The sequence below is a fragment of the Protopterus annectens genome, chromosome 1.part1 (genome assembly GCF_019279795.1).
Source record: "Protopterus annectens isolate FY-2018-M chromosome 1.part1, PAN1.0, whole genome shotgun sequence".
Taxonomy (NCBI): domain Eukaryota; kingdom Metazoa; phylum Chordata; order Ceratodontiformes; family Protopteridae; genus Protopterus; species Protopterus annectens.
Window position 1 is genome coordinate 1,879,293,014 of NC_056726.1, and position 21,332 is coordinate 1,879,314,345.

Consider the following 21,332-nt stretch of genomic DNA (forward strand, 5'->3'; position numbering starts at 1 on the left):
GAAAAGTGTTTGGACTCAGCATTGCCACAGCCTGGAGACAGTAATTGCACTCATTCCCTGCCTACACCAGGAGTTTTGATGGTGGGCAGAAGCCTGTCACCACAACAAGGGTCTGCCATTCATTTTACCCACAGCCAGACAGACACTGACAACGGATGCATCAGATTATGCCTGGGGGGCCCATATGGCAAGAAAATGTATTCAGGGCACATGGCTTGCAAACCAGATGCTTCTTCACATCAATCAAAAAGAGATGCTAGCTGTTCAAAATGCCCTGACAGCTTTCAAGGACCTGCTTCATCCAAGACAGTTACTGATAAAGACAGACAACACTATGGTCATGTGCTACATAAACAAGCAGGGAGGTACACATTCCTACCCCCCTCTGCAGACAAGCAATGACCTTATGGGACAAAGCATTGGCTTTTCAAGTTCATCTGCAAGCACAATTCCTGCCAGGAAAAACAAATACTCTGGCAGACGAACTAAGCAGAAACCTCATGGATCCCCATGAATGGAAACTGGATCCACAAGTCTTCAGCATGATAATAAGGAAATGGGGATGCCCAGACATAGATCTATTTGCCTCCCCTCACAACTGTCAATTGCAGAGATTTTGCACAAGGATTTATCACAAGCAAGCATGGAAAGTGAGCACCCTATCATTCAGCTTGAAAAATCTAACAGTATATGCTTTTCCCCCACTGCCCCTCCTTCCCAGAGTACTCCTAAAGGTCAGACAAGAGAAGCCAAAAATGATTCTGATTGCACCAGACTGGCCACGCCAGCACTGGTACCCAATTCTAAAGAGCTTGTCTCAAGGTCCAGCATGGATATTGCCTCAAACATTTCTCACTTGCTGACCCAACAAAACAATCAGATCCTGCACAGCCAACCCAGGACTTTAAATATGGCAGCATGGCAGATAATGTAGCCATTCAGAACACTCCTCTTTCAAAAGCTGTTATGGATGTTATCTTGGAGGCCAGGAGGCCCAGTACCAGAAAATCATATGCAGTAAAATGGAAGAGATTCTGTGCTTGGAACCAGGAACAAGGCATTGACACATCTGTACCAAATATTCCTCAGATTTTACAATCCCTAATTGAGATGCTGAACAAAGGCCTTTCTTTCTCATCAATTAAGATTCATGCCTCTGCCATTTCAGCACTACAATACGGAACCACCTGTCTTTTCTCATCCTTTAATAAGGCAGTACCTCAGAGGGGCCAAAAACATTAGGCCTCCAAGGAGAGCACCAATTCCGGCCTGGGACCTCAATTATGTTTTGGAAAAACTCACACTGCCTCCTTTTGAGCCAGCATCAACAGCAGATATAAAATTCTTATCCTGGAAAACAGCTCTGCTCCTAGCCATAACCTCTGCAAGACGAGTCTCAGAGTTACAAGCACTCATGGCTGTGGAACCTGTCATCATTTTTCATCCAGACAGGGTTTCTCTGAGGACAAAACCTACATTTATGCCTAAGGTGGTGTCCAGTGTGGCCCTCAACCAAACCATTCACTTGCCTACCTTTTACCCAAATCCACAGAACAAGGGTTTGAAAATTCTGCATTCTTTGGACATACACAGGCAGTTGCACTTCTACTTGGACAGAACTAAAACTTTCAGAAAGACTGAGCAACTTTTAGTGTCATATGCTGCAGGATCACAAGGAAAGGCTATCTCAAAACAAACTATTTCTAAATGGATAGGCCATTGCATCCGTTTCTGCTATTTTCAACATGGCAAATCAGTGCCTAAGGGCATTAGGCCTCATTCCACCAGAGCAGCAGCCACTTCAGCAGCCTTCCTCTGAGGAGTACCAACCAAAGAAATCGTAGAGGCTGCAACTTGGAGTTCAGTGCACACCTTTACAAAGCACTACCACTTGCCTCTCTACTCTAAGTCCAGAGCAGGCTTCGCCATTGCAGTTCTGCAGGGCCTCATAGCCTCCCCTAATCCTATTTAGCCCAGCCACCCATCCTCAGCTTTGGGATTCTACCCGAGAGTAATGACTGCAACAGTAAAACACGATAAACATAGTACAGTTGTGTACCTACCATAAATGTAGATGTTCGAGTGTATTCACTGTTGCAGTCCAGGTTACCCACCCACCATCCCCCTTCTCTTTGCTGGGATTTGTGTGCACTTCTCTATCCTATACAACCTTTTTGGCATATTTGATTGTAGATGAAGGAAATGTTATTTTTGTGCATGCATTTCTTATTGGTATATTTTTCAGCCTACCTATTTGGGGAACCTGACATCTGGGGCAAGAAAAACTGAAGAAAATGGTGTTGGCTGCATCTTTTATACCCCTGGCGCACTGACGTCAGGGAAGAGGCGACAGCAACCGATGCCGGACCTAGACTTTGGAATTCTGGCCGAGTGAGGGTGGCCTGCCAGGAGGATAACCCAAGAGTAATGACTGCAACAGTGAATAATCTCGAACATCTACATTTATGGTAGGTACACAACTACTTTTTCCTCTGCACATGCTTCTACTAGCTTTATTTCTTCTGGGGAAGAGGATATACATGCTGTGAATAAAAATGACTTTCTCCACTTCTTAAACCCCAGAATGGGGCTCAGTATCAACAGAACTTTCAGAACAGCACAAGTACTCGATATGGGGGGGGGGGCCACAGAGCAAGAAACGCCAGAGAGAGGGACAATTTAATGGACATTGGCAACAACAACCCCAGCAGTTTCCACGGCAGAACAGGAGTAAATGGTAACTGTCATTCATATATTGTTAATTTGTCTGGTTATGTTCTTGATGACTGTGAAAAGGCTGTAATCGACTGCCAATCATTAGCGGACCGGAGTTCTAACCGGGAAAAGTCGAAAGAAAAACAACAAACAAGAATGTGGACTTAAATTTATTCCTACTGTAATGCCACGTATTCATGAGTTAAAGTGTGACATTTTTAGATTTATCAGGAAACTACAGCTTAAAGTATTGTTTAGTGGTAAGATGGCTTCTTTAGATTATGATTCAGATGATATTGATTCTGATTCAGATATGGATAGTTTTTATTCTTGTGTATCAGATAATACACCTAATGCTTATTATGTATTTGACACTAGCATGATTTCAGCAAAAAGTAAGTTTGTTCCTATTTTTAATAATGAGAAAGTGTTACAGTTGTCCAAGATGTAATTTTTTTCAGTGGAACAGGAAATGCATGAGTTTCTGGGAAATATCAATAACATAATATATAATTTAACAAAAGCTGAATGGTCTGCTTTGGTAGCTCTTAGTAACATGAATCTTATTTTTAAACCCTGTGATAAGGGCAACAAACTTGTCATTATGGATGTAACCCACTATTTGAATATGTGCTATAAACATCTAGATGATGACAATGTTTATTTGAAGGTTTCTTTTTCTGTGTATAGTTCAGCTATCAGTGAGTATCTAGATCTGATTGGAAAGGGTGTAAGATTGGGATTTGTTTCCTCTGATGATGCTAAAAAGAAATTTGGTGTGGATGGTGCTGATATTGCATGTTTTTATTGTTTGCCCAAAATACACAAAGTCTGTTAAATCCACCTGGATGCCCTATAGTATCAGGGGCTAAATAATTTGCTCATAATATTGGACGTTTGTTACACCAACTCTTATTACCTAAGGTGATGTTGCTACCTGCATATATTAAAGATTTGAAATTTTGAAGAAAATGAATAATGTGGAAATTAATAGGAACATGTACTTTGTCACTATGGATGTGCAAAGGTTATATACAAACATTGCTCATACTTTTGGTATTGAAGCTGTTAGGTTTTTTTATGGGTGAATCTCCTGCCACAGAATATATTTTGGAATTGTTAACTTTTTGCTTAGAAAAAATTGTTTTTGAATTTAATGGGGAAATGTATCAACCGAAACAAGGTACGGCCATGGGGGTGGCATTTGCCCCTGCATATGCCAACCTGCGCATGGGGTTGTTTGAACTGGAGTGTATATATAGATCATCATTTTATATACAACATGTTAAATTCTGGACTTTTTTTGTGTGGTGGGGAGAAGAGAATGTGGATGAATTTATTGAACATATACATTCCAATAGATTCATTCTGTCATTTGATGGCATACAGAGGGGCAAAAAAGTGTCCTTTCTGGATGACGAATTGGATATTTCTGGGCCTAGAGGGTTACATACTAAAGTACATAGAAAGTTTGATGGAATTAATCAATATCTAAAAGCTTCCAGTTGTCACCCCCCCCCACATACTATTGAAGCCCTCCCCTATGGGGAAATGGTGCGGATTCATAGGTTATGTAATGACCCTATAGAGCTTCAGGAGGAGATGCTGAGAACAGGCTCGATGTTTGAATCTAGGGGCTATAGTAGCTTGATTATAGATAGAGCAGTTACCAAAATAAAAAAGAGGGAGAGAGCGATAGTTACCCCAAGTGTAGAAAAGTTAGTAATATATATAATGGAAGTCAGACTGACATTTACTTATAGTTGCTTTAGTGACATTCTAACAGGTTTGTTGAAATACTAATGGCAGTATTTGCAATGTAATGGAGATTCTCAGTTATGGTTAACTGAGAAACTTAAATTTTCATTTAGGATGGGGAAAAGTTTAAAAAACTTTCTAGTGAAAGGTAAATTTATTATGGCTAGCGTTAATGTACATAATTTGAGATTTAATTTTGGTACTTATGTATGTAGTAGATGTAAGGCTTGTAAACATATTGTGAATAGTTTTGGGAATATCGGTGGATGTAGATTTGCAGTGAAAAGTTTTTTTTTAAATGTGACACCACTGGTATAATCTATGCCCTCAAATGTCCATGTAACAAATTTTATATTGGTCAGTCTCTGAGAGCTTTCAAATAAGACTTCTTAAGCATACAAGAGATATAGAAAACTTTAAAGAAACTAGTTCTGTGGCAGTTCATTTTCACCAAGCACATCAGGGTTCATCTGTGGGCTTACAAGGTACCATTTTAGGAAAAAGTGCATGGTAATAATTGTGAATTTACTGACACTTATTTTAAGGATAAACTTTTATATAAAGAAGCCATCTATATTCTTAAATTTGATACCTAATGGTGTGAATTCTTAACTTTGATACCTAATGGTGTGAATTCTTAACTTAACTGGAGAGTTTTCCTTTAATTATGCTTCTGATGTTTTCTAATTGAATTTTTATTGAATAATTGATTGTGCTATTTATATGGAGTGTTTTTTGGGTGTGTTTTCTCCTGTGAAGGCATTCCAGCCGAGACGTCAGAGAGTGAAGAGAGTGAATAAAGTAATTTGGATTTTACTGGGTTACTGGTCTTTTGGTTGTTTTTCTGATTTATTTTATTTTATTTTAGTTGTGTATTATATTTTCACAGTGCTGACTAATTACTCTGTAGATAGTTGCTCCCTGTGGGTGGCAGTAGTCCTGGGATGCAGACATATGATGAAAGTCTTTGTCATCTTTACAGATTGACAACTGGGGGACTGTTGGTGTTCCAAGGTAAGGCATACCCTGTAATACATTTTGCTAAAAATTGGCTACTTACAGGTTTGAATGGCTCCCCCCTTTTAAGCTGTATTCCAGATTAAAGTCTAGGTATAGAGGAAGAGCCTGGCACATGGGTGATGTCCAGTAAAGCTCTAGAAGTCAGACCAGAATGGCAGCCACCAACCTTTGGCTACTTCTTATGTTTATAGAATTATATTGTACCAATGATCCTGCTTATAGAACATCTACTGTTCATCTACTCTTATGGAGAGTTGCTTGCCTAAGTGTACTATATTGGGGCTAACTGCTCTTCTTTATCAAGTTGTTGCTTATCAAATCATTGCAGTTATTTCATTACCAGCATGATTTTTGATATGAACTGACTGCTGTTAGCTGACCAGTTCAGAATAGTTAATAATTTGGTCTGTTGTATAAAAGTGGGGCTATACTTTGAGAAAAAAAATTGGAATTTTTTATGAATGCTTTCTTCGTTATGAACTTCCTTACCTGCAGGTTTTTAATAATGCCCATTATTTCTTCAACTGGTAGGAGTATCCCATTCTGTATCTGCCTCCATGTCATGTGACGGGCTGAAGAACTGAATGATTTGTATTTATTTGGTTAAATACTTATCATTGTAAGAGTCTCATAGTAACTCAGAAAATTAACATTGATTTGAGTAGTACCATTATTTATAGTGTTATCCTTTCTATCAAACGTAATACTGTTAATTTGTATGTTTATTGTTACATTTTTCTTGTTTGTGTATTTATTATAAATATATCTTTCTTGTATTTCTGTGTATTTACAGATGTTACTGATACTCATTGTTAGTCATTTGATGGACTAAAAAGACACATTGTCTGCAGCAAAGTAAGTTCTCTAAATTACAAATATTTATCTTTAGCCAACTCTTTAATGTAAAAGACTTCTGAAAATTGTTATTGTAATTTATACAAATTATTTGAGGCAGTGCATCAGTACAGTGGTCAATAGTACTACTTCTCTTGTTGGTTGTTTGGTTCTCTTGTCTGGTTCCCAACTAAGATGACTTTTCTATGGAGTCCACATGTCCTCCCTGTGCTGTATGGGTTTTCTTTGTCCACTGAAGTTTTTGCTGGACACTTCAGTTTGCTGTCATATTCCAAAGACATATTGTAGAGGAACTGCTAATCCTCTTAAACTGTCTGTAGATGAGAGTACAATATATGTAGATGAGAGTACAATATATGAGTGATTGTATGTGTATATTGACTGGCATCCTCTCCTTTATTAATATCTCCATCCTGTCCCCAGAGAGTGCTGTGATAAGACTGTCTCTTTTGTGACCCAGTTGAATAAGGTAGATATCGGACAATAAATGAATTAGTTTACTGTATATTTATAATGCCTTCATTAAAGTGCATCCTGTAATGCTATTTTCATATGTATCTCCCAGGTTTATTTATTTGACCAAGACACATGCTTTTATTGACATTTTTAAAGTACTGTTTGAATATTATTAAAATTCCAAAATTCAAATATTTGATATTGGATATCCTTTACAAAATTAAAATCTTTAAACCAAGTTACTTCAGTTATCTTCTTTTTTTTTTTCTCATGGTCCCTGCCTTGGCAAAAGCTTCTCATTGTACATAGGACATGATCAGAAAAAAAAAGAAATTTCAAGAGAAAACTGTTGCTTTTGTATCATGGTTTATGAAAGTATGTTGTCATTGTAAGTCATTTATTAAAAATATTATGCATTTTTAAAATTAAAAACATCAGTCATTAGGTTAGCATTTCTTTTGACATGATATAATCTCATAATTTGATTTAACCAGCTGTCTGGCAAAAGTATTACAGTCCACACATAAAATAGTTGAATAATTACCAGGTCCAAGAGACCGATTGCAGTATTGTTCAGGAAAGCATGATATTCATTAAATGGATCATAACATGATATAAAATGAAAATCACATCATAAATGCTTAGCTTAAGCAAAGTAGTATGTCTAACTAATCCTTTGAAATAGCTTATGTCTCTAAATAATCCCCGAAGTTAAAACTACTCTACCCAATGTTTTATGTTCTCCATTATTGTAATATCAAACTTTAAACTGCAATTTCGTCTTTCAGAAAACATTTCATCCTATTAAGTCTTTTGAAGACAGGCCACATCAATAGCTTTCTACAGTGAGTATGAGTATGGATTTGTCTATTTGGGTTTATTATTTTAATGTTGTACGATACTAACAGAGCTATGCATTAAATTACAATAACTACAAAAATATCTGTGTAAAAATTATGGCCTTAATGCAGAAACGTTCACCTCTCTAAACTGAGTTAAAAAAGTAAATTAACTTCTAAGATTGCTTCACACCGATCAACAGCATAAGTTCAGCTCTACTGGTGTGAAAACAGAAACTGAGAGACAGCAGCCAGAGATATTGTCAGCTTGAGTAAATTCATTTACTGGCTAGTAAGCACACTCCCTGGATGCCTGCAAAAAAGAAACTAAGAGAGCCTGAAAGAAAATCAGTTGGAATAGGTGAAGAGAAAACACTGACTGGGAAGAATCCTGTAGCTGTTCATCAAAAAGCACTTCAAGCTCCAGCTTTGCTGCAAGACATGGCTTCCAGTAATCTAGAGGCAAAAATAAGTCAAATGAGTTCTGAACTGATTAAAATAAATGAAACACAGAAAGACTATACCAACTCGAGTAACAAAAGGCTGGAAAATGGAAGAAACTTTAAACATATGTTCAGATGAGTTGATAAAACTGCAAAAATCAGAGGCTGAAATGAAGAAAAGGCTGGCTGAGTATATGGATTAGTGTGGCTTTGTGAAGGGGAGGTAAGTATTTGACAACATTAGTAGAACAGTGATGATCCAGAGGGAAACAGAATGTAGGAAAGTACCACTCTTAATGGTGGTTCTTGATGCATAGAAAGTATCTGGTAGAGTAAGCTGGGATGTTAAGTTGTCAATCTCGCCTTCATTCTTGCTGGATGGGTTCGGAGCCGATCCTCGGCTCCGACTCAGCCAATACTAAAGCTCGAGAGCTAATTCCACTGGCTCGAGGCTCCCCTATATCCCACAATGCTAGGCGGTAACTACTCAGATCTCGTTTGCCGCTTAGCTGACGAGGTGCTTCTTCTACCGGCTCTGGCAGGTTAGTAAGTTTTCTTGTTCAGAAACTTCAATTTCAACCCCTATTTTTTTCCATTTAGTATAGTTTTTATTTAAAGTATTCCATTAGTTTAAATCGGGTCCCCTCTGTGTTAGAATTCCCTTTTTATTCCCTTCTTAACTTTTAGTCCTTTGGCCCTCTCCCTCTCCTTCCCCTAGTCCTTCAGTGTGACTGGATTTTTATTTTGGTTAAGAGTGTGTCTGTGTGTTGTGTTTGTGTTTTTCTTCACTCAGCCTTTAGGATGTCTAAAGACTCCAAGGTCTCAGGCTTCAAGAAGTGTGATTCGTGCTGTCAGAAAATGTCTCTGACAGACGGTCACACTTCTTGTGTATATTGCCTGGGACCTTTGCACCTGCAGGACTCATGTGCTGTGTGCCATGCATTCAGCCCTAGAGTCCTGCAGGAACGCAAAAATAAATTGATTCTACGTGGCTTGTTAAAGCCTGAAGGCCCCCCGACCCAGTCTGTGTCGGGGAAGCCTTCTAAGACTTCCAGACCGTCGGCTCCAGTTCAGAGCCATCCCCTGGAAGCATTAAAACGGCTTCGACATCGGCTCCGGCTGGAGCTGATGTTTCCAAATCTCATACCATCACCTCGGCTCCGGCTGGAGCCGAGGTTGACAAGACTCAGTTGGCTCCGATAGGCTTATCGGAGCCACCTTCAAAGAAGAGGTCTAGGTCCCCTTCCATCGGCTCCATCCGTTCGGCTCCGGGATCTCCTCTTCTATCAGAACGGAGCCATAGGTCTCATTCCTCTCGGTCCTCCAGGCTCTCCGACCATGATTTACAAAGGGTGGTGAGTAGACATCTCAAGTCTGAGACACTGGCCCAAATGCTGCATAGCCCTACTCAACAGTCAGCGGCTATTTCCATCCCTGATTTTATTCCTCCTCCGACTCCTTTAAGTTCAGAGCCAGGGCTCATCGGAGCTGTGGCTGTCGGTGCTTCGGAGCCGATACCTTCCCTTTCGGCTCAGTCGTCTGCTCCGATTTCCTCATTGGAGGGATCTCGGCGCCGGGCTTCCCTCGTCGGCTCCGAGGGGGCGAGTGGCATCGGACCCTTGTCCGACCCCGATGTTCATCGTGCATACAGCTGCAGTAATCACAGATGGGGTTCTCTGCCATCAGGCGGGTCCTCGGTCGGCCGAATTCCAAAGTCTAGGTCCGGCGTCAGTTGGTGTCGCTTTCTCTCTTGACGTCAGTGAGGCCAGAGTATATAAGACACAGCCGACGCCATGTTCTTCAGTCATTTTTGCCGTGCGGTGCCCGAAGCAGAAGCAGTTCGCAAGTGCCGGTCGGCCAGCTCCTGAATTACGAAAAAAATTGGAAACCGAAGTCTTCATTAAAGCTAAGTACCCCGTTGGGGAAACTTTTCTTGTCTCAGACCGATGTCAGAAAAAGTTAATAATTGTATTGCTTGTGGGAAGCAAATACCGCATAAGGATTTCCATTCCCTCTGCATACCTTGTTTAGGCCCAGACCACGACGTCTTGGGCTGTCGCTTTTGCGCTACCTTCAATAAACGCACTATTAAGCGTCGAGCGGAGTTCGCCCAACACTTTTTTGGAAAAGCCTTTGATTATAAAATGTCGTCAGAGACTCCGACTACCGTTTTGTCCAAAAAAAACGCAAGGACAAGGACCGGCACGCGAGGTCCGCGGTCCCCACCGACACCACGCCAAAACCGGCTACACGTGGCCCGGTTCTCAGCGAGACGCCTTTGCAGTCCCTGACTACCGACAACACTTCTTTGGCGGTGTCCTCTGTACCCGAGACCGCAGGTACCTCGGCCCCTTCCCAGACTACAACCGAAGCCATTGCTAATGTTGAGCCTCCTAATGTGGACAGGTCCACTTCCACCCATGGTGTCTTTAGACCCTCATCTTCTTTTTCTATTATGGCCTTTACTAAATCCAAAGCAGCCAGGCATCCCAAGAGGCCTGTTGCACAAGGCCCTTCTCCAGGCCCCATGCCTAAAAAACAGATGCTGAAAATGGCTGAGGATTTGATTACTCTTATCAGGGGTTCTCAACCCCCTCCAGACAAGAGACCCAGAGTGGAGGAAGATTCTCCCTCTTCTGATCAGGGCTCCATTTTATCAGAACATTCTGATGTAGAGGAACATTCTTACTCCCCTTTTGAAGATTCGGATGCAGAGCAGTCCATTCCTTCTGTATCTCCTCCTGAGGATTTTTCCTTTGGGGAAACCTTGCATACTTTAAGGGAACGCTTCCATTGGGAAGGCCAAGACTTTTCTGATTCCAAGAAAAGACTTAGGGAATTTCTTTTGTTACCTCAACACAGGCCTCTGGTGATACCTCCTGTTTTGGACATACTTGATGATGTTTATTCGGAGGCTTGCCTTAACCCGGATTCCCTGCCTCCTGCACCAGTCAAACCTGATAGGTACTACAGAGTTCCTAACTCTCACCAATTCCTCTACAAAAGCCATAATGCTGACCCTGAGACCATTTCTCAAGGCCCCAAGGGATTGAAGGCCTCTACTGCCAAGAATCCACTTCCTGCCGAAAGAGAGTCAAGATCTTTAGAAAGGTGGGGAAAAATGGTATATACCTCGGCCACCCTTGCCATGAGGGCCTTAAATTGTCAGTTTCATATGCTTAAATATCAACAGTTCCTGTTATCACAATTAAGGAATAAAATGTCTCAACCTGAACAACCAGATTTAAAGGAGTTACAGGATATGATGCATAGTGCAGAGCAAGTGGGTAAACACACCTTACAATGTGGCTATGATGCCCTAGAGGCCTCAAGTAGAGCGGCTGCTACAGGATCAGTCATTCGTAGACATGCCTGGCTTAGGGAACAAAGCTTGCCTGATCATGTGAAAGCTAAACTTCTAGATGCTCCTTTACAAAAGGATGTGCTGTTTGGTACTAATGCTGAGGAGATATTACGGAAAATGGAAGAAAAAGCCAAATCTATGCATACTGTCAAAGCTTTTTTACAGGTCCAACCACCACGTTTTAGCAGAAATATGCCCTCTAAAAACTGGTCCTTTCCAGCCACTGACAAGCCCCAAAGAGGTAGATACAGACGCACAAGGGGCAGAGGGCAATCGCAAGGATCATATAGAGGCCGACATTGGCAAGGTCCAGCACCAAGAGGTGGCGAAGACAGTGCACAACAATACAGAAAACAAACCCAATGACTCCCTCATTTCCATGCCAAGCAGGTCTCAGCTGGCAGCACCTTTGGGAGGAAAGCTAACATTATTTGCAAGAAATTGGCATATTGTCACAACAGACAAATGGATCCTGGACGTTATAAACAGAGGCTACAATTTTCTATTCCGCACTCTTCCAAAAATGAGAGGCATGCCAAACCTGCCACACAATCAAAGGGCAGAGGCACAACTACAAATTTTAAAGCTCATAAGCATGAGAGCCATACAAGAGGTACCTACTCACGAACAAGGTCAAGGTTTTTATTCAAGACTTTTTCTGGTACCAAGGAAAGGAACCGACTGGAGACCCATTTTGGACTTGTCCATCCTAAACACATTTTTACTCGTACCAAAATTCAAGATGCTCACATTACAGCAGCTTCTTCCCATGCTGGGCAAGGAGTTTTGGCTGGTAACATTGGACCTCAAGGAGGCATACCTGCATGTCCAAATCAGACATAGTTGCAGAAGATACCTCAGATTTCTTGCAGGTTCAATCCACTATCAATTCTCTGCATTGCCCTTTGGCTTATCTACTGCGCCCAGAGTATTCACAAAGTGCCTGGCATCAGTGATTGCCTACTGCAGACTTCAAGGGATACAAATTTACCCTTATTTGGACGGCTGCCTGATCCAAGCGGACAGCAAACACATACTTCTGGAACATCTGGCTTATGTAATACGGTTGATGCATTCTCTGGGATATACAATCAACAAAAAGAAATCCAGGCTAACACCATCTCAGAAAATAACTTTCCTGGGTGCCAACTTGGACACAAACACCCAGATGGCCTATCTAACGCCAGAAAAACAGGGGCAGCTAACTCAATACTTCAAAATACTAGCAAAATGTACCAGGCTTACTGCAAGGAAAATCCTGCAGGCTCTGGGCTTCATGGCATCTTGCATTCTTTTAATCCCATGTGCAAAGCTGCATATGAGGAAACTTCAATGGTACCTAAAAAACCTATGGTCTCAACACAGTCACAGTTTGGAAACAATAATACCAATAATTCCATGTTTGCAAAAGGAATTTCTATGGTGGGCCCAAGCATGTCAAGTAAACACAGGCCTCCCTTTCTGCAAGCCTCAAGCAAACCAAGTCATCACAACAGACGCCTCAGACTACGCCTGGGGGGCGCACATGACAGACAGGTGCATTCAGGGCAAATGGTCCCAAAAGGAAAAGCACCTTCACATCAATCAAAAAGAAATGCTAGCAGTAATAAATGCAATTATAGCTTTCAAGGACCTCCTGCATCCAGGACAATTACTGATAAGAACAGACAACACCACAGTAATGTGGTACATAAACAAACAAGGTGGAACACATTCATACCCCTTGTGCAGACTAGCCATGACTCTTTGGAACTTGGCTCTGGAATGGCAAATCGAACTTCAAGCACAGTACTTGCCAGGATTGGAAAACACGCTGGCAGACAATCTAAGCAGAAATATGACAGATCCACACGAATGGAAGTTGCATCCTCAGGTGTTTACAGAGATAATACAAGAGTGGGGGAGGCCAGACATAGATCTTTTTGCCTCCCACAGGAATCATCAATTGGAAAAGTTTTGTTCAAGGACCTTTCACCCAAAGGCCTGGAGAGTGGACGCCCTTTCATTCAGTTGGACAGCATGGACAGTTTACGCTTTCCCACCTCTGCCTCTTCTGCCCAAGGTGCTCTTGAAAGCAAGAGCAGACAGACCGAAGATGATACTGATTGCTCCAGATTGGCCAAGGCAACACTGGTATCCGCTCCTGAGGAGTCTAACACATACTCCTCCCTGGTCCCTACCTCTAATGCCTCTTCTACTGACTCAGCACAGCTACAAAACGCTTCACGGTCAGCTGAAAACACTCAATCTTGCTGCATGGAAAATTCCTTTAACACCATAACAGACCCTACTTTCCAAGGAGGTGCAGGATGTCATTTTGGAGGCCAGAAGACCATCTACTAGAAAGGCTTACACCGCAAAATGGAAACGGTTCTGCTCTTGGAATGAGAAAAAAGGCCAGTACCCTAAAAAGCTGAATTTGCCTCTGATATTACAGTATCTAGCAGAGCTACTGAACAGTGGACTTTCATTTTCTTCTATAAAAATCCATGCCTCAGCCATTTCTGCAGAATTCAACTCGGATCCACCTTTATTTTCTCACCCACTCTTACGACAGTTCCACAGAGGGGCTAAGAATATAAGACCTCCAAGGAAACAACCAATACCAGCCTGGGATCTTAATTACATTCTAGAAAAATTAACATTGCCTCCTTTTGAACCAGCTGCATCAACAAATTTGCAATATTTGTCCTGGAAAACAGCCTTCCTTCTGGCCATCACTTCAGCTCGTAGGGTTTCGGAACTACAGGCCGTCATGGCGGTGCAGCCCTTCCTCATCTTCCATCAGGACAGGGTTTCCCTTACCAACCCGTCATTTATGCCTAAAGTGGTATCCAGGGTAGCTTTAAACCAAGCCATACACTTACCCACCTTTTACCCCAATCCTCAAAACCAAGGGGAAAGGTTGCTACATTCTTTAGACATCCATAGACAGCTACGCTATTATTTGGACAGAACAAAGTCCTTCAGGAAATCAGAACAACTTTTGTGTCCTATGCTGTAGGGGCTCAAGGGAAGCCAGTGACCAAGCAGACAATTTCTAAGTGGATAGGCCACTGCATACGGTTCTGTTATTCATATCATGGGAAATCTGTTCCCACAGGCATCAGATCCCACTCCACCAGGGCCACAGCTACCTCTACAGCCTTCCTCAGAGGAGTTCCTACCAAAGACATTTTGGAGGCCGCCACTTGGAGTTCTGTACATACCTTCACAAAACACTACCACCTGCCTTTATATTCCAAAACTAGAGCAGGCTTTGCCACTGCTGTGTTGCAGGGCATTCTGGCTCATCTCAGTTCCAACTAGTACCTACCACCCTGTGTGTAGCTTTGGGACTCTACCCATCTGTGATTACTGCAGCTGTATGCACGATGAACATAGTACAGTTTTGTACCTACCATAAATGTAGATGTTCGAGTGCTAATACAGCTGCAGTACAAGTTACCCTCCCGCCTTCCCCACTTGGTAAAGGCATAGGGCCTAACCCCCTCTTCATACAACCTGACTGGGTTATCCTTCTATGGTTTATTTGCTTGCAACTACTGATTTTGGATTATATTGCATTATTTGTATATATATATATATATATATATATATATATATATATATATAATTTATGTATTGCCTTCCTTCTGGGGGCACCTGACATCTGGGGCAAGAAAGACTGAAGAACATGGCGTCAGCTGTGTCTTATATACTCTGGCCTCACTGACGTCAAGAGAGAAAGCGACACCAACCGACGCCGGACCTAGACTTTGGAATTCGGCCGACCGAGGACCCGCCTGACGGCAGAGAACCCCATCTGTGATTACTGCAGCTGTATTAGCACTCGAACATCTACATTTATGGTAGGTACAAAACTGTACTTTCTCCCTCTCGGAGCGTCGGCACTGGTGAGTTCGGCTCCGACATCGGCATCGGAGCCGTCCCTGTCGGTGCCGGGGGGGGTCCTTGTCTCCTCGGAGCGGGGACCTCCGGCCTTGCCTGATAGGCGCGCCTTCGAGGTCATGCAGAGCGTGCTAGACCCAGTGTCTACCCCACAGTCGGCTCCGTCAGCTCCTCCCTCTTCAGTGCCTGCGGTGATTTCTACCCATCCCCTTGTATCAGACCGCAGAGAGCCAGCTCCTCAGGTTTCCCCATTGGGAATTTCCTCCTCTTCCGAGGCCTCTCCTGATCCAGTAGGAGAACCCCCTCGGAAGAGACAGTGCAAGAGAAAGCACATTGACTCCCCTGAGTCTATCACCTCTGACACTGACTTGGAGGAATCTGAAGGTTCCCCTCTGTCCCCCTCTGAGGATGTCTCCTTTGCTGACATCCTTGAAATTCTGAAACAGAGGGGGAACTGGTCCGCCCTTAACCCTTCAGAGGACGAGTCAGTTTACCTTGAGGTGTTTGGCTCTCGCCCTTCCACCTCCTGGGTGTCCCCTCCCTTTGACCCCCTTATGGAAGTGGTGGCAAGGAAGGCTTGGACGGTCCCTGATTCAGTGGAACCTACCCCAAGGAGGCCGTCAAAATTTATTACTGCCCCTAAGGAGAAAGAGTTTCTATCTAAAGGTGTCTCTGTTGATGCCATGGGGGTGGCCGCAGCCACTAAGAAGGAGTTAGCCGATCCTTCTGTACCTGTCCATCCTCCTAATAAGGAGTCTAGGACCATGGACAGGTACGGTAAGCGGATGTTTTCATCAGCGACCTTTTCAATGCGGTCGCTGAACTACTTGTGTCACTTCACCCGTCTCCAGAGAGATTTGCTCAAAGATATGGGTGAGGCTATACAGGATCCAACAGCTGAGGGGTTCCAAGACAAAATGAACTCCCAGTTGGCAACCCTGAATTCGATTGTTAACTCCTCCATGCGGCTTATCTCATATGCTGCTGATGGGGTGAGTAGGGCCGCAGGCACAGGTGTAGCTTTACGACGTCACGCCTGGATGTGGCTTTGCAATTTTGCGGACCCTTTCAAGGCGTCCTTCACCAATTCCCCCTTTGATGGCTCAACATTGTTTGGTCCTCAGGTGAAGGATACAGTGACTAGGTGCGAGGTGGAAGGTAAGACTCTCTCTGCCGTGGGAGTCCGTTTTTCTACCCCTTCTAGACCTTATCCAAAAGGTCAGAGGGGAGGAAAAATGTGGTTCTGCAAACCTCAGGGAGTCTCATCTGACGCACAAGGTCGATTCCCCTCTAGAGGCAGAGGGGGGAATAACAATAGACGCCGCCGTAGAGGCAGAGGAGGTCTGCAAAACCAGGGTAGCAGAGAAAATTTCTCTGATAAACCCTTTCAGCATCCCTGAGGAGCTGCCCGGCTGTCCACCTTCGGAGGCAGTCGGGGGAAGATTATCACTGTACCCAAAAGCCTGGCTTTCCCTCACCCAAGACAAATGGGTACAGTCAGTCATATCCGAGGGTTACAAAATTCCCTTTATTCACATCCCATCCCAACCCAAAGGATCCCTTCCAGACGTTCCACCCAGTCTAAGGGAACATGCAGCACTAGAAATATCAAAGCTGCTATCAAAAAGAGCTATCCAATCAGTCCCAGCAGACCAGCAAGGATCCGGAATCTACTCCAAATTCTTTTTGGTACCAAAAAAACAGGGGACTGGAGACCTATACTGGATCTCAGCAAGTTTAACAGTTATATCAAAAAAACAAAATTCCGGATGGTCACGCTACAGTCCATTCTACCCTTCTTGGGTCAGGACAATTGGATGTGCTCGATAGACCTTCAGGATGCGTACTACCATATCAAAATGCACAGACGCTCCAGGAGGTTTCTCCACTTCAGGCTGGGAGCCAGTCACTACCAGTTCAGAGCCCTGCCCTTTGGTCTCACTACAGATCCCCGAGTGTTTACCAAATGCATGGCAGTGGTCGCGGCTCACTTGAGATGTCAAGGATTCCAGGTGTTTCCATATTTAGATGACTGGCTCCTTACCGCCACCACCAGACATCAACTGCTTCTGTCCAGAGACTCCACCATCCAAACTTGCCAAGCTCTAGGCATTTCAGTAAATTTCGAAAAATCTGCCTTGTCGCCTTGTCAATCTATTACCTTTATAGGCACCACCTTAGACACACTCAATCTTTCCGCCAGACTTACAGAGCAAAGAGTGTTAGATATACGCAAACAAGTTTACCTTCTATTACAATGCAACAAGGTCAAAGCCAGGGTAGTCTTGAAGGTATTAGGAATCATGGCAGCTACTATCACCCTTCTCCCCTTAGCTCGTTTCCACATGAGGATCCTCCAATGGATGCTGTTTACTCAGTGGTCCTTCCAACAGCTCCCGATGTCTCACATCATATTAATAACTCAATCATGCAAGAATCACCTGTCTTGGTGGATCACATTACCTCAAGTTCTCCAGGGCAGACCTTTTATTCCTCCTCCCCCAGTTGCCACTGTGACAACGGACGCCTCCCTGATCGGGTGGGGGGGCATTATCAGGGCAGGACAACCTTTCGAGTGCCACTTGCACATAAATGTCTTAGAGATGAGAGCAGTGCTTTTAGCGTTGCAAGCCCTTCAGGACTCTCTTCCCACAGGGACTATTGCAGTTCAGACGGACAACATGTCCGTAGTGTGGTACATCAACAAACAGGGCGGAACCAGATCCTACCCCTTATGTCGAGAGGCACTCAGACTTTGGCAGTGGGCGATTTCTTCTCAGCGTTTTCTGATAGCAACGCACATTCCCGGGAAGTCAAACGTGATTGTGGACAAGTTGAGCAGGGCCATTCCCATGCCCCACGAGTGGTCTCTAAAGAAATCAGTGCTGGAAGAAGTCTTCCAAAGATGGGGCCAGCCTTGCTACTCCCCAAAACAGCAAGTGTCACGACTTCTTCACTCTCTTCCCGTTACCAGGCCATCCCACCAGAGACGCTCTAGTCCACGATTGGCCCCGGGGACTTCTGTATGCTTTTCCCCCTTTTCCACTGATATCTCAATTAATTCAGAAAGCTATCGCCTTGAGAGTTGCAATGATCCTCATTGCCCCTTACTGGCCTCGACAGATATGGTTTCCGTTCCTCCATCATTACTTGTTGGAGCAGCCTTGGCATCTGAACTCTGTGCCAGATCTGTTGACCCACCAGTCGGGCCAGCTGCACCACTCCCTTCATTCTCTCAACCTCACAGCGTGGTTTCTCCAGTTCCTACCCTAGCCAGGCTTCCCTTAATCTCTCATTCAGTCCGAAACATCCTGATAACCTCTCACAAATCTTCTACCAGGAAGATTTATAATAGTAAGTGGAAACGTTTTCCTTCTGGGCAGCATCAAAAAATATAGACCCCTTCACTGCACCTATCCAGTCTATCCTAGACTTTCTGGCAGAGCTCTTTCATTTAGGCTCTTCTTCATCTACCATTAGAGTACAACTAGCTGCTATATCTAATTTTCATGTAGGTGTCTCAGACTCCAGTATCATGTCCCATAAGCTCTGCAAAGCCTTTTTAAGAGGTGTTTTTCTGCTCAAGCCCCCAATCAAAGATCCCCCACCTCAATGGGACTTGAATTTGGTTCTGGCATCCTTGATTCCCCCCCCCCCCTTCGAACCAGCGGCTTCATGCCCTCTAAAGTTGCTCTCATGGAAAACACTTTTTTTCTAGTAGCCATAACTTCAGCTAGAAGGGTATCTGAACTTCATGCTCTGTGCAGTCGTCCTCCTTACTTAGTTTTCCACAAAGATAGGGTGTCCCTCCGGACTAATCCGTCCTTCTTACCTAAGGTTTCCTCTGAGACAAACCTGAACCAAATGATTGATCTCCCCGTCTTCTTCCCTGACTATTCCAACAGGTCGGAACAAAAGTTACATTTTCTAGATGTTCACCGCCAACTTAGATATTATTTAGACAGGACTAAACAGTTCAGGAAATCTGATCAGCTTTTCCTGTCTTATGCGGAAGGAAATTGGGCCTTCCAGTTACTAAAGTGTCCCTTTCAAGATGGCTTACCTCTATAATTACCTTCATCTATGAAATCAGACATCAAAAACTGCCTTCAAGACCTAGAGCTCATTCAACTAGGGCATTAGCTACATCTGTAGCTTTTCAGGACAGGCTGCCAATAGATTCCATTTGTGCAGCAGCCACTTGGGCTTCTCCTCATACCTTCATTTTACATTACAAATTGGATATGGCCTCCAGAAACAGTGCCAACTTTGGTTCCACTGTTCTCAAGAGTCTGTTCCGATAGGCCACCCGGAATAAGGTGCTAGGGACGTGGTCCCATCCAGCAAGAATGAAGGCGAGATTGTCAACATAACATTAAGAAGCTATGTACCTACCATAACGTTCCATGTTAGTTGTCTTCTTCTCGCCTTCTTTCTTGCGTCCCACCCTCCTTCCCCCTAGCCTGGACAGACCGATAGGAAATTTTGGGATCTTCCTTTGGTGTTTTCCTTCCCACATGTTCTACCACCTCTATTTCCCCTTTTATGTTTGTGGTAGCTTACATTCAGGTTTATATAGAGGTGGGTTCTTTTTTCTCCATACTGTGGAGACCAGAACTTCTTGGTTTAGCTATCAAATGAGATCTGAGTAGTTACCGCTTAGCATTGTGGGATATAGGGGAGCCTTGAGCCGGTGGAATTAGCTCTTGAGCTTTAGTATTGGCCGAGTCGGAGCCGAGGATCGGCTCCGAACCCATCCAGCAAGAAAGAAGGCGAGAAGAAGACAACTAACATGGAACGTTATGGTAGGTACATAACTTCTTAATTTTGAGTATAACAGTGGAAGCATTTGCATTTCCTGATACAATAATAAGGTTAATTAGAAGGATATAGGAGGGATCAGCGGCAAAAATCAAAATGGGAGGGTTCCTGTCTGATAACAGAGGAATGAGGTGGGGTGTCCTCTTTCCCCTTTGTTATTTGCATTATATTTAGAGCAGTTGGCAAAGAAGGTAAAGAAGTCAGAAATTCAAGGATGTAAGTGGTATGGTTATTGGCTTTATTTGCAGAGGACATTGTTTTGCACTTGATGGCACCAGAAAAGGACATCTTTGTGTTGTGGAATATTCGGGATATAAAATTAATGGTGATAGTTATCTACCCACATGAAATGGAAATATGCCAGCAGTAAAAATGTTTTGGTTTCTTTAGTTTTATATACAGGTCAGTCATTTTTTATCAACTAGAGGAGAAGTTGTGGGCAGAAATTAATAAAGAGTTAAAAGATTTTGTTTGCAAGTGAAAGAGAGCAAGAGGTCTATGGGATAAGTTGATCCTCCCAACAGAAAAGAAGCTTTAAGATTACCTGATTTGAAAGGTTGTATTAAAGCTACACAGTTAAGGCACTTATACATAGCACAAGTAGAAAGCTACAATTGAAAGTGGAAATGGATGATTACTGAGCATGGAGGTATTTCAAGAAATAATTAAAGGTTCAGATTTTGGACACAGATCCTTAAGGAGAATAAAAATAGTCATACAGAATACTATATCTGTAAGGTAGCAGAAAGTATACTAAGAACTAAGCCAGTACAGGAGTGGAGAAAGGAGATTTTACCAATAAGCATAACTGCAATTAGGAATACAGAGAATAGGCAAGAGGGAGCTGGATTTTATTGGAGCAAACTGACAAAGGTACCAAGGTACTGGGAACAAATAACTAGAGAGGGAAAGGGAAAAGAATGGGAAGAGACCAAGATGATGATTGGACTGCAGGCTAGAGACTGCCTTCCCTACCAAGGATTGATATTAGAGTACAGGCAAAGAGAAAGGCTAGGGGGATCATAAGTGAAAGACCTAGTGTGGTGCAGTTTTTAGGTGAAGCTAGAACACAAATTGCTGTTTAAAAAAAGGAGAATTTGTAGGGCATATAAAATGTTGCACTATACAGATTAGAGGATATTAAAAAAGATTGGGAAGAGACATTGGATA

The 21,332-nt window shown here is 43.1% G+C and overlaps 1 protein-coding gene across 3 annotated transcripts in view; it reads left to right on the top strand.

Annotated features, from left to right (window-relative positions):
• LOC122812911 (transmembrane protein 200A-like) overlaps positions 1-21,332 on the top strand; it is a 1,305,306-nt gene that overhangs the window by 157,175 nt on the left and 1,126,799 nt on the right. For 2 of the 3 annotated variants that reach the window (XM_044084975.1, XM_044084966.1), the window contains exon 2: positions 6,287-6,348. The exons of the other annotated variant lie outside the window; for it this stretch is intronic. The gene's annotated coding sequence lies outside the window, so the exon portion shown is untranslated. The remainder of the gene's footprint in view (positions 1-6,286; positions 6,349-21,332) is intronic. 3 annotated transcript variants of the gene reach the window in all.